The sequence below is a fragment of the Macrosteles quadrilineatus genome, unplaced genomic scaffold (genome assembly GCF_028750875.1).
Source record: "Macrosteles quadrilineatus isolate MER2022 unplaced genomic scaffold, UCM_ALF_1.0 Scaffold_3__2_contigs__length_128488019, whole genome shotgun sequence".
In the NCBI taxonomy this organism is placed as follows: Eukaryota; Metazoa; Arthropoda; class Insecta; order Hemiptera; family Cicadellidae; genus Macrosteles; species Macrosteles quadrilineatus.
This window is the reverse complement of record NW_026542596.1, coordinates 27936526-27951095: the sequence shown is the minus strand read 5'-3', so window position 1 is coordinate 27951095 and position 14570 is coordinate 27936526. Positions and strand designations below refer to the sequence as shown.

Sequence of the window (14570 nt, the reverse complement as noted above, 5' to 3'; positions counted from 1 at the left end):
TGTTTTTTATAAGCCCGTAGCAGAACGAATGGGTGGTTGATGCGATCGTAAACAACTCTAAATGCTTGACAATATTTGAAATTTGGATAACGTATCTATCTTTTAACAGCATAAATATAAATATACACAATAGATTAAATACATGCAATTACTCTCTCCAACAACACTGTTTATTGAATTACTAGTGGATTATAGGGAGATAAGTCCCTAAAAAGCTCAAATATAAAACAACTTATTGCAACATATTGAACAGAGTACTTTATTGAAGACTTGTTAATCCACCGATCGATTGATTTTCACGATACAGTGTAAGCATATCATGGAGGTATCTAATAATTAAGAGTAATATATAACTAGAGGTCGTCCAGTAGTCGAAAACTCAATAAAAATATGTAATGGACATACTTCTCTATTTTCCCCCATGCTGTAAATAAAACATGTGATTGTAAAATCTTTCATTTGCTGTTTACGTTTCGTTGTTATTTCGTCACCAGCATGGCAGCACATTGGGCCCATGTTTATTTTTTATTTTTTAATTCATTTTAATGCTTATTTTTGGCTTGTTTTAATTTATAAAAGTATCCTGTAAAATATCTTTCAAAACATCTTTCTTTTTCGTCTACAGGAAAATATTTTTCAAACAGTATGCATAGATTTTCCCTGTGATGCACAATTTTTTTAAAAGAAACATGCTTGCCTATATACACAGTGGCTTAAAAGTAACTTGCACCCACCCCCTTAACTTTTGAACCTTTTGAGATATTTGAAATCTGTTTAAGGCAACCTTCTTAGAAATGAGAGGCTACAATAATAGTGGTTGATTTTGAAAATTTTGCCCTTATGGGAAACGGGGGTAGCTCAAAATTTTCAAAAAAACAAGTATAGTCGAGTTTGGTATCATTTTACAGGTCTTAAAAAAACAATTGACATAAAGAAAACCAAAATTGGCCCACTAATAACAAAATGGTACCCTTAGACAATCGAAATCATAAGGGTGGCTGACAATTAACTTGCACCCCTCTTATTTTTTTAACTATTTGAGAAATTTGAAATTGGTTTGCGGCAACCTGTTTGGATATAAAAGACTACAATAATGATGGTTAATTTAAAACATTTTCCCTTAGGAGTAGTGGGGGTTGGGGGTAGCAAGAAAATAGAACTCGGACCATGAATAACGAAATGGCAGCTAAAATGATTAAGACAATGGTTATTAAAGGTAATTTTTAACTGCAATTTTGTTTTTAGTGGTCCGATTTCTATTTCGTTTATTTTAATTGATTAGTTTTGTCAAGACCGGTAAATTGATATCAAACTCGACCATACTCATACTCATACCCATACTCGATCATACTTCATATTTGAACATTTTTACTTACACCCTACCCCCACTACCCCTAAGGGCAAAATATTAAAATTACCATTATTACTGTAGCCCCTCATATCTAAACAGGTTCTTGCAAACCGATTTCAAATATCTCAAATAGTTGAAAAGTTAAAAAGTGGTCAAGTTAATTTTAAACCACCCTCATGGTTATTTGGATTGGAACAGCTTTAGGGCACCATTTTGTTATTAGTGGGCCGATTTTGGTTTTCTTTATGTCAATTATTTGGTTCATCAAGACCTATAAAATGATACCAAACTCAACTATACTTGCCATTTGAAAATTTTAAGCTACCCATTATCCCCGCTACCTCTAAAGGCAAAAATTTCAAAATTGACCATAATTATTGTAGCCCTTTATATCTAGGAAGGTTGCCGCAAATCGATTTCAAATATCTCAAATGGTTGAAGAGTTAAGGGGGAGGGGGTGCAAGTTACTTTTCAGCCACCCTGTGTAGAATAGCAACCTGCGTCACTTCGTGACTTCAAATTCCGTGATATATTTTATACATAGCGGATAAGGATTATGTCTCATCATATCCCTATTATTTGCATTGTGAGCCCTATTATTTTCATTTCGTGCACGATCCCTTCGAGACATCTTAGAAAAGTTTGAAATACTAACAAAAATAAAAAATGCTATGAAAACACAACATATAACGTACTTACGTTATATGTTGTGTTTTCATAGCATTTTTTATTTTTATTTTATTTTTTTAATTTTTTTATTTTTTTTATTTTTTTTTATTTCATTTTATTTTTATTATTTTTTTTATTTTATTCTTTACATTTTATGCAACCAACATTACGACATTTACAATTTATACAAATGACATTACAACATTTCACTTGACTTCACTTAAACATCGCCAACTACAGATAACCCCATTTTCGTATGGATGTAAAAAAATTGTATCATGGCTATCTGTGTTGATTGAAAAAGTTCAGATGATTGAAAACAGAATTAAGCAGAAACTATGCACTTTTAAAAGCCTTTAAAACGATGGGATTAGGCGGGATATCATCCAAACCCACAAAAGGTACATCTAGAGGATAAGAGCTTTAAATTGATTCCTAATATGTCTATAAAAAATATTAAGGGGTCGATTTGCTGCACACAAAAATCCAACAAATTATTTTATAATATAGATACGAAGGGTACATTAGAAACTGGAGATTACTTCATATTTAGGTACAAAAATATACTAACATAGTTTTAAGCTCTGGTATGGTCAAAAGGTTTTATTTCAAAAATGTTGTGGGATATTGGATGTGTTAAAATCTAGATGTGTGTTTAAGACCTCGCTACGAAGGAAAATTATGCGGGACCTCGAAAGTGATGTTAGTTTTAATTTGTGTTTAGGACCTCGTTGGTTAGGGAAATAATGCGGGACCTCGAAAGTGTTGATATGATGTTTTGTGCTTAGGACCTCGATTTTGAGGAAAATAGTGCGGGACCTCGGAGGTGTTGTTACTTTTAATTTGTGTTTAAGACCTCGTTGGTTAGGGAAATAATGCGGGACCTCGAATGTGTTGATATGATGTTTTGTGCTTAGGACCTCGTTGTTGAGGGAAATGATGCGGGACCTCGGAGGTGTTATTACTTTTAATTTGTGTTTAGGACCTCGTTGGTGAGGGAAATAATGCGGGACCTCGGATATGTTGATATCTTGATTTGTGCATAGGACCTCGTTTTTTAGGGAAATGATGCGGGACCTCGGAGGTGTTGTTACTTTTAATTTGTGTTTAGGGCCTCGTTGGTGAGGGAAATGATGCGGTACCTCGGAGGTGTTGTTACTTTTAATTTGTGCTTAGGACCTCGTTTTTGAGGGAAATAATGCGGGACCTCGGAGGTGTTATTACTTTTAATTTGTGTTTAGGGCCTCGTTGGTGAGGGAAATAATGCGGGACCTCGGAGGTGTTGTTAGTTAAAATTTGTGTTAAACACCTCGTTACGAAGGAAAACTATGCGGGACCTTGGATATGTTGATATCTTAATTTGTGCTTAGGACCTCATCTTGGAGGGAAATAATGTGGGACCTAGGAATTTTGGACATCTTCGTTTGTGCTTAGGATGTTTTGGGGGGAAATAACGAGATACCTTGGAGTTGTTGGCAAACGATGAATTTCCGGTCATAGGTTCATTTTAATATTTTGCTTGTGTTAGCTGCTGAGTTATATCTAAAAGTATTGAAGATTATGTAGGAAACACCAGATACACAGTTTACAGTATAAATAAAGTAAGGTAAAAGAGTCGGTGCACAATAATAGTACGGATGACAATAATAATTATGAATAAATAATACATATAATAGCAATAAACAGTTTTATATGTAATAAAAGCAAAACGACACACTCATATTTGTCACATATCCTTCGACACACTGTTGTTGTCGAAGGAACCGAAGCTCCCCAACGAATACCCGGTAGGTACCTAATCGCTCATACCCGGGTCCCATGGCATAGGCCGGAGCTTATGCGCCAACCCTGAACACACCATGGGGTGGATGACTTCAAGCTCACCATCAAGCCCCCGTTACCTCCCCTTTCGGGGCTAGACTTCCCCGTTTTTCACCTCCCAAGAAGTGGCTACTTCCAGAGCCGAGGATATGCCTTACAAAATATCAGTCGTACACATCAGGCAGGGCAAAGAACCACAAGAACCAAAGAACCACAGCCACAGGCAGATGATAGACCGAAGTCAACCTGGATGGAGGAATATCACTGGGGACTCTCTCTTTGGGTACAACCCAAAGATGCTGGCTTGCCCAGTCGTCCATAACTGTGGCCAACCTGAAATGCCGGTTCTGACACCGGACACTGGGGGGGACACACTCATATAACAGAAATCCTAAACTTAATTCAGAAGTCCTCGTTTATGCTAACTGGGCCCAAAGTGGTTAGGTCCTCGATTATGCTTATTAGGGCCGAAGTGTTTAGGACCTCGTTTTCGTGCATTGGACTGACATTTTTAAAGTCATCGATAAAATTTAAAAAAATGCATAAACGTACTATATTATGCATCTTAAGTTATACTAAAGCGTTTACAAAAAATTAAATATATTATTTTTAATGTAATAAGGATTTTTGTTAGAAGTCCCCCATCATGATGATTGGGCTCGAGTACCTCGGTTGTGATGGTTCCGCCGCACTTAGTACAATCGAGGTCCTCTTACAAACATGTGTGTGTGTGTGTGTGTGTGTGTGTCTGTGTGTCTGGATGTGTACAGAGCTAGAGACCACACCTGTGGTCCGATTTTGATGAAATTTGGTATGTAGGTTCTAATCCATGGTATCTCCAGGCGTTTTTTTTCATTTTTTTGAAATTTTTATTTTTAATGGGGATTTTCCCATAAAAACCCATAAAAAACCGGAAAAATCGAATTTTCTCGAAAATGGCCCGAACGATTTTGATAAAAATTTAGTATGTTGTAGCCCTTTAAATTCGAAATAAAATGGTACAAATCCCATATCTGTAAAAATTACGGTTCAAAAGTTATGGTCAAATATGTTATTTCCCCATAAAAACCCCATAAAATAACGAAAAATAGGATTTTAGAAAAAATCCGGTTTTGATTTAACATTGTATGTTATAGTTCTTACAGTTTTTATAGTTTTTTTTATTTTTTAGACATTTTTATTTTTAATTGGAATTTTCCCATAAAACCCCATAAAATAACGGAAAAATATAATTTTCCCAAAAATGGCCCGAACGATTTTGATAAACATTTAGTATGTTATAGTCCTTTATATTTTAAACAAAATGGTACAAATCCCATTTCTGTAAAAATTACGGTTGTTGTAAATTATGTCATTTTCCCATAAAACCCCCATAAAATAACAGAAAAATCGGATTTTCCCAAAAATGGCCCGAACGATTTTGATAAAAATTTAGCATGTTATAGTCCTTTGAATTCTTAACAAAATTGTACAAAACCCATTTGCGTATATTTACTCTCACCACTTACATATGATAAAGGTTTTTGACAAACTTATGGGAGAAAGTATGTGTCAGAATGCTGATACCGTTTATTTTTGACTTGAAATGTCCTGATTGATGGTGGCTTCCAGTCAATTAACTTTGTATAAGTTTGCTTAAGTGGAACTGGCAACGTAACCTTGCCGTTTGAGCAAGAAGTGAATAATCCAATTGAGTTTTTTTTCTCGATTCACTTGGTTTAAAGGTGTAATGCGGGATAAACTTGAATGAGTTCGCGAACCAGCATGATCGGACCATGGGAACGGGTTTTACGCTGGGTTTTATGGGGTAAATTTTTTTTCTCATTTTTTACCCTTAAGATACAAAATTTCCCAATTTCTCTCTAGACCTTTTTAAAGAACTTAAAAAACAAAAAAAAATAGTATATTGAAGTGTTTTTTTACTGTTATTAGTAACGGAGAAATTTCAAAAAATTGTAAATTTTAAATTCCCATGTTATTCTTATGGAGAATATTGTAAAATTTCGTAGTTTGCTTGTTTATGGATATATTTTGATAAAACTTGGCACATTTTTTATTTGATACTAAGCTATTAAAATGTTACTAAAACCACACGATTAGATTTGAAAATCAATTAATTCAGACAAATGGAAATTCGCTTAGTTGACAGATTTGCTGCCTCGGGGGTATTTAACTAGCCTTCCCTACGACAGTTTTTTAAACAAGCATTTTCAATTCAGTTCATAGAATTGAAAAGATTAACTTAACAGTACAGTATTGTTTACTTACTTAACAGTATTAATTTGTTACTTTACAGTATAAGTTTGGACAAATGAGGTTCAATAATTGAGAGAAAAGAAGTAAAATTGTAAGCCATGTTTGAAGTGCGAGATTCATCCCACAGCTGTCACCATAACTTTTATAAACACAAGGAATTGACATTTTTACACACACGGCATCGATCCAATTAGGTTATTTAGCAAGGGGGGCACTGTATTTTATTTTCGGATACAACAAGTAGCATAACCACCTTACTTTTTTTTATTTGAATGAAATGGATCCAAAAATCACAAAGTTTCAGCCTGGAAACGCCCGGATCCGGGCAGCTAGTGTGAAAGGGCCTTGCGGATCCGGGCGTTTCCAGGCTGAAACTTTGTGATTTTTGGATCCATTTCATTCAAATAAATAAAAGTAAGGTGGTTATGCTACTTGTTGTATCCGAAAATAAAATACAGTACCCCCCTTGCTAAATAACCTAATTGGATTGATGCCGTGTGTGTAAAAATGTCAATTCCTTGTGTTTTTTTTTAAGTTATGGTGACAGCTGTGGGATGAATCTCAGACTTCAAACATGATCTCAAATATGTAATGACTCACTTTCTACTCTTGTTATGAAATATACTACAACATCTGGGACCATTTTTTTTATTTCAGTGCACTATAGGAAATAAAGTAATTCTGTAGTTGATATATATGGTTGATATATAGTTGATATTTGTATGCACATATTTATAGTTGGTTTTAGCTTAAAAAACAATTACTGTAATTTCCTTCCATTTATTTATGAGAACATCTAAGTGGTCGTTAAACCAAATGTTTTTATATTAAATAAACCAGGCAGGTTTAATAAAATCGTTTGTAAAAATTTAAACATACAAATGAAAGATGGTTTGCTGCAGTGGGGGTCTCGTCCTACACGCTGACCTTCAAACTAAACCAAAATATAAAGCTTGACCAAACTAATAATCTCTATATAAATTTCAACCTCAATACCAAGAACAACAAACTTACCTATTAACAAGAGTACAACAAAATCAACCACACTCAAACACTGATATGCATAGACAGTCAAAACTACTGATTTATGTGCGGGCAAAACCAGCCCGTCCCGCGCAAGTGTGAAAGCGTACATAAGAACCCATGATCTAAAAACTATTCATGCGGTTCCGTCCCGCATTGGAAGTTTAGGTTCGTGCGGGTGATTTTTCAACCCGGACAGAGGTTTAGGTCTGTCCGGGTCAACCCGCACTGGTGTGAAAGCTCCCATATGATTCAATAGTCTAAACAGCTTCGTCCGGTGCGGGACGGTCCCGCACCGTGCTGGTGTGAAAGAAGGCTAATACTTCGAATGGCAACATATCAGCATGATCAACTAATTACAATGAGTTTTTAGTGACTGGGTAAGTTGTTACATTACAATCAGAGGCAATGAGAGGTTATGAACGAAAAATAACTCTCTTGGAAGCGCCTTTGCGACACTCGTAGAAGTTATAAAGGCACTCGCCAAGGCTTGCACCTTCATTTTCTTTACTCGTGTCGTAAAGACTATCTTTGGCGATCGTTGCGTAAAATACTATAACCACACAGGGAATTGTGTGAAATGAGTTTAATATGTCTTATTGACCACCGAAAACTTTACACATACCGATACCAGTAGGAGAACATGAAACAAACAAAATATCCGTCAACCAACTAAAATTAAATGTAAACATTTAGATTCGAACCCGTGACTCCCAAGCAGTGACTAACGGGATGCCCGAGCCAGTTTTTGTACAGCCTTGAGTGTAGAGCTGCGGGAAGTTACATAATCTTCCACCGCGGTGCTCAGATCGAACAGGTAAATATGTTTCCCCAGAAAATTCTTGTTATAAGTGCTATACGTAACGCAATTGTGCGTGCTATGTTATATTATATTAATTCCAGGGTTCGGTATTGTAAGTTCCTAGAAGTCTACTTTGTTCTAGACGTTCTAAACTATTGTTCGTTGTGTATTAAATCAGCTGTGTATTCAGGATGCTCGTATTTTTTTTATCGCCGGAATGTTTTATCTCCCAATTCTTGTGCAACTGACTTTAAATAGAACAAGTAGACATCTCATCATATTGTAAAATTTTTACTAGGCCTATACATTACATAACAACAGTTAATTAAGATGTGCGTTGGTGTTGTCAAAATTGTCTACAGAGTTTCTCTTTTATAGTAGGGTTTACATTAGTGTCTACATTGTGTCTACATTTGGGGTCTATTTGGGACCAAGAGGACAAACTTTTGTTTATAATCATGCAAATGTTTTATGGCAGATATCTTACGATTTTACTTTACAGTTTGGTTATAGAACCAGAGGAAAAGCTTTTGTCATAGTTTTAGTGTTTAGTTTGGTAAAATATTTTAAACAAAAGTTTAAAAAATTATAAAAAATAAAAACAAAACACAACCGGCCTACATGAAAAACATTAAATTTTGCTTCAGCTGATGCTCGTAGATCCTAGCTTATCCTAGCTTGTGACAACATTCGAACATAGTCCAAATGATTCATTGTAGTATTTACAATCTCAGCAGACATGTCCTTCGTCACGTGTTGATGACGTCAGTAGTGGCTGCCGATGAATCACAAGTGTTTACGAGTCACGTGATCTTACAGGTGTACAAGCGTTGTTGTGCTAAGATACTTTTGAGAATATGAGATTCTCTACTCTACTCCGTTCACAACATTTAGGCGGTTTGAGGGGAGAAGTTCCCCCACCATAATGCTAATGATATTTTGCCACTTTTTAGCGAATTTCCCTAAAGGGAAGTAGTTATTACCGTAGGTCTCATGGTAAGACTTAGGCCCGGGACCGATTTACTTTTTCATTTTAATGTCCCCAGAGGCCAAAAACACCATTCGTTCAAATTTTTATATATGTATATATATATATATAGATATATATATATAGATTTATATATATATATGTGTCCGTGAACACGATAACTTGAGTAATTTTTATCCGATTTTGATGAAATTTGGTTTGAAGGTGTAAGGCGGGATAAACTTGAATGAGTTCGCGATCCAGCATGATCGGACCATGGGAACAGGGTTTTATGGGGTAAAAATGGGGTTTTCTCACTTTTTACCCTCAAAACACAAAATTTCCCAATTTTCCTCTAAACCTTCTTAAAGAGCTTAAAAAAACAAACAATTCAGTATATCAAAGTGTTTTTGTACGGTTATTGGTTACGGAGAAAACTAAAAAATGGTAAATTTAAAATTCCCATGTTATTCTTATGGAGAATATTGTAAAATGTTGTAGTTTGCTTGTTTATGGATATATTTTGATCAAAGTTGGCAAATTTATTTATTTTATAGTAAGCTATCAATATTTTACTAAAAACACACTACTTTATTAGTTTCCTTGTAGCAGCAAACCTAGGTACTCGTTAAACCTAATAATGTTATTTAAATAGATCAATTGAAAATCAATTCGGCCAAATGGAAATTCGCTCAGACGGCAGGTTTGCTGCGGCGGGGGTATTTGCTTAAATGTTTGTTGCAGTAGATTGACATGTTGGCAAAGCTCAGCTGTTGAGATATGTTTTAATGGTAGGATCAAGACGTGGAGGAGACAGATTTCTTCCCCTAAAACCACCTAAATTTTGTGAACGGGGTTTAGTAGATTAGCATTAGTTTAATTTTCTAAGTGAAGAATGTCTAATTTCTGAACCAGTATCCGGTAGGGGTAGGGCCTAAGTCATTAACATCAAAAGATTTTACAGTAATTTTTTCTGCTGTTCAAAAATCTAGAGGTGTTCAATTGGCGAAGGGAATGCCTACAGTATTTTTAATGGAAGTTAATAAGGTGGTAATTAATTTATTTTGAGTATTACATTTTTATGTTGGAAGTTATTGGAGGTGAAATATGTTCAAACTATGTCTATAACTACTGGTACGTTAATACTGTATATTAATCTTTTGACCACACAAACAAATTATTGTTTAATTCTCACTCTTCCAAAAAAACTGCTAACTTTCTGATAGTATTGTTTATAAATCAAGAAATCGCACATACAAGATGAAACCCCTACTTATTTAACCAAATGCAGTAATAAAAACATTTGAACTATTCATATCACAATTGCCTTTCCATTCAAATAAAATAGCGACAGTTTCCCTGAAATCAAAGAATAAAATTAAAAGAACAACTCAACTAAACTCATCAGGGCCTCACAGATACAGTTAGTTCAATGGAGCCAATTTTCCCATTTTTATCAAACTTTTACTACAATTCGGGGGGAATTCCCTAGTCAATTGGATGATAGTTCTTATCGCCGGAAGTAACTGACCACTTATTCATTTCACAAACGGTCCCATGTTCTTTCCGGGCAGTCGCATTGGAACTGATATTTTAAATCTATATTAGTGTGTAATATGTTAAACAGAGATTTTAGTACCGGTAACTAATTTAAAACTATTTTTAGCTAAGATATTAATATAAATAATTGGTCATTCCCTAGTGATTAGGCTACTCGAAACCAGTCAGATTAATTCCCCAGCCCTGACTACAATAGACTATAGGCCTACATTATCCCTTGGTATCTTATCTGCAAGTATCTAAGTACGTCTATATAAACATGTAATTGAATGATTTGATATATAATTTTTATAGCGGGATAGTAGTCGTCTACTGATTCAAACTCGTAAAATTTTTAAATAAGTCGACGATCACTATAAGACTACTTTGTGTAGTAAGGTTTTATTGTTAACTAGATAGCCTGAAGTTGCTCGAAATCAAGCAAAACTGCAAAATATTTAAATCGAAACCAATACCATGCCACAAAGCTTATGAATAATAATACAAAACTGTCACAAAAGCTAGACAGACAACACTTAAAAAACTGATATAGCCTATACACGTGCTGCAGATATAACAGAACATCTTTGGCAATCTTATCTGTGCGAATTTTAAGAGTACGGAAACACTTGTAGCACCATTTGAATTTCCACTGTGTAAATTTGAATAGTGTAGTTTTTTTTAAAGTAAGTTCATAGTAGGCTACCTTCATTGAAATAGACAACATGTTTTGAAATTCTTAGTAAAATATATTTTTATGTACCCCGTAGAATATAATGTAAAACCGACGTTTATCTTTCGGTATCTGAAAACAAAACACAAGTAAACGAGCTAGCAGAATGCCACAAAAAAGTTCACAGTATTTTACATACTAGGATAATACCCCGATTTTCCATTTGTCTGATTGGATTTTCACTCAAATAAAATAAGCATATGTCAGATTTATTACCTATTTAAATAACAATAGGATTGACGAGTACTTAGGATTTCTGCTAAACAGAAGGATAAGAATGTTTTTTGTACATTAGTAGCAGAGGGGTATCCTTATATATAATTCTGTAAGACAAATTTTTTACCAGAAAATTGTGGACGTCTGGTAAGTCGCAGAAAGGTGGGAGGGGTCTTAAACTAAAGGTCTTGACCCCAGGGACTCGGGAAAAATAGCAGAATTCCCATAAAGTTGCCAGAAAACGAGATATAACGTAAAATATCCACCATAAGAAAAGCATGGGGACTGAAAAACGTCTGCATTCTAATCAGCTGTTGCTTATTTATTTGCAATGTTTTCATTTATTCCGAAAGTTGTTTAATAATGTTTCAAAATGAAATGTATTCGTAAAATTTTTTTGGTTTTTCGTTTTTATAATGAGTGAAGCAACTAAACAGGGTAAGGGAAGACCTGCAAGACGTGGAAGAGTATCCAGGAATGCTGAAAGAGAACGAGAACGTAAGGTCTAAATATGAAAATCCACAAGCTGGTTTACAACCTGCCTTCAGAAGAACGCTGGAATAGTATATTACGTTACTAGTCCTGAAAATAAGTGTTTACCGGACGAGTGTGGTCGTTCCCGTGCGAGACGAAGTCGAGTACGGGATTATTATACGAGTCCGGTACACACATTTTGGACGAGTTACGTACGATAGTTTACGCCATACTACTAAATGTGTACAAATCTTTTTATATTTCCACCAACTAAAGGTCTAATAATCACTAGTCGAGAGGTTATGTTTTTGTTTATAACCACTCACTGCCACCTAAATACAGTATAATCAGCTGATTGGTGTCCGGTAAAACTCATTGCAGTACAGTATTACGCAATGAAACCCCATTTGAATAAGCTGGCGGCAAACAGCTGTTTTCTGGACTAAATCCTTGCGTGGGAAGTTCGTCAAAATAATGTAGTGTGGCGTAAAATTAGTTGAGTGTTGTTTCTCACAATCTAGGTCCTCTTAACAGCACTTGCATGCGTTGTGGCGCATTTCAAAGGCCACAAATGGACATTTCGACGCATGTTGCCACTATGGACTTATTAACATGCCACAACCACAATTAAATTACGAACTAAAAGTCATGTTTTTACACGGTTCTAACTTCATAAAAAACATAAGGCAATACAACAGTGCAATGGTTTTTGCGTCGCTTTCCGCTACACAAAAAGAGATTCCGTGAAATGGGCCTTATTGTTTTAAAATTCAGGGACAAATTCATAGATATATTACTGACTTAGTACCGCGAAATGGGGAGTTGCCTTCATATGTACAGTTGTGCCTAAATTAGGGGCTATGGCCCCTACAGGCCACTAGTTTGTCAAAATGAAGTACAGTATTTGCAATGGATTTTTCTGATTTTAAAATTGATTTTCTTCTGCATCATGTCATGTTTTGCAATAATGTTCTATTACCAAATCAGTGGAAAATCCTAATATCACAGCAACTTTTAAAATTATTTCTTATGGAGTTAACTTATATCTATTGTATGGGTTGGTTTCTGCCCTTTTTACCACTTCTTGGAGATTGTACATAGGTGATATTCTTTGGCATAATGCATCTGTAGACGAAACTTGGGTTGGTGTAATAATTATTACAATGGAAAAGATCGAGAAATCTTGGACAATTTTATATAGGCTAAAAATAAAACTGAATTAACACTGTGCTACATTTCTTGAGCAATCATTTAAATAACCGATTTGCAAACAATGGAGACATAGAAAAAGTCATAGAACACAACCAAGTAAAAGAAATAGAAATAATTTTTTTTACACTAAAAACACTAAAAAAACAAGATCAACTTTTTGAAAAAAGATAAGATATTTACAAAAGATTTTGATTATATATAACTGTTGTGTAGATCGTGAGTATTTCCATAAATCTTTGAGTCGCATGTAATGCTTCGCAATTGCTCGAATTCGAGCAACAGGTAGACTACACTAGTAAATATATAAATCGTTGGAATTAACATGCTGTCGGTTCTTGTTCATGAACTGTTGCAAATGCAAAATCATTTTATTAGCCTACAGATGGATTTTGTGTCCCACATTTGCACACCTTGGACCAGTTACGTAACACCTTGACACCTTGGTGCGGAACCGAGCGAATCGGATCGATTATTCGGTGCGGTAATAATGCAATGATGTTCTCAACCACGGCTACCTAGATCTCACCTAGTAGTGTGTATTTACCATACATGGCCTTAACTAACTACTCATCCACAGATTAGAGTTGACACAAAGTAGGACTTCTGCAAGTTCTTAATTAAACTAGACCCATGTAAAGGGTTCATTTAAGGACTTCCATGATTAAGTTTTTGATGCCAAGAATTTGATATATCGCACTCGATCTGTGTGTAAAAAAATGAATATACGTCGATGACAATATGTATAACTTTAAATGTCAAAAAGTTGTTCAAAAATACAATAACACGGAGTTAATGGTTGTAATTGTAGGCCTAATCTATCTGTATTCCTTTCACTAAAAGTGTTAAAATTCCTAAAGGTGGTCACTGAGTGTCTATAGTTATCGTAACCTTCGATTAAGATTGTGTAAAAAATATAAAACAAACAAGTAATATAAATAGACTAGAGCACCCGTGCGGATCTATGCGCCGCAAATTTAAAAATGCCCCCACCGCAGCAAACCTGCAGACTAAGCGAATTTCCATTTGCCTGATTGGATTTACACTAAAATGTCTCCTTAAAAATATCACATTCCTTATTTAAATAGAATCAGTTTTTTTTTGCAGGGTTGCCACCAGCTATGAAAACCTTGAAAAGCTTGAATCATGCACGAATTCTTGTGACCATGAAAAAAGGCATGGATTATGCATGAATTTCTCCATTGGACCATGAATGTTTAAAATCAGGAAAAATTATTCTACCAGTATCATTAAATTTGCCAAAATTTCATATTTAAAAACAGTTCAGTAAAACAAATACCAAGAGAGAATACCATTTGGAGACGATTATTTTCCACGTTCAGAAACAATTGCTTAGTTCATTCCAATTCATTTTAGGTTAGATGCTGATGTCAGCTAAGTCTTCCGATGTATGAGAATTTTGACTGTATATGGTTCGAAAAATCATTAGGTGGCCTACCCCCGCGTATGGGTACAGGGGTATGGGGACTTTAATCACAAAAACAGAATT

The 14570-nt window shown here is 35.0% G+C and overlaps 1 protein-coding gene across 5 annotated transcripts in view; it reads left to right on the top strand.

Annotated features, from left to right (window-relative positions):
* LOC128988516 (protein Malvolio-like) overlaps positions 1-14570 on the top strand; it is a 117483-nt gene that overhangs the window by 41029 nt on the left and 61884 nt on the right. Inside the window, exon 1 of one of the 5 annotated variants that reach the window (XM_054409878.1) lies at positions 7915-7937. The exons of the other annotated variants lie outside the window; for them this stretch is intronic. The gene's annotated coding sequence lies outside the window, so the exon portion shown is untranslated. Of the gene's footprint in view, positions 1-7914; positions 7938-14570 lie in introns of those variants that run through there. 5 annotated transcript variants of the gene reach the window in all.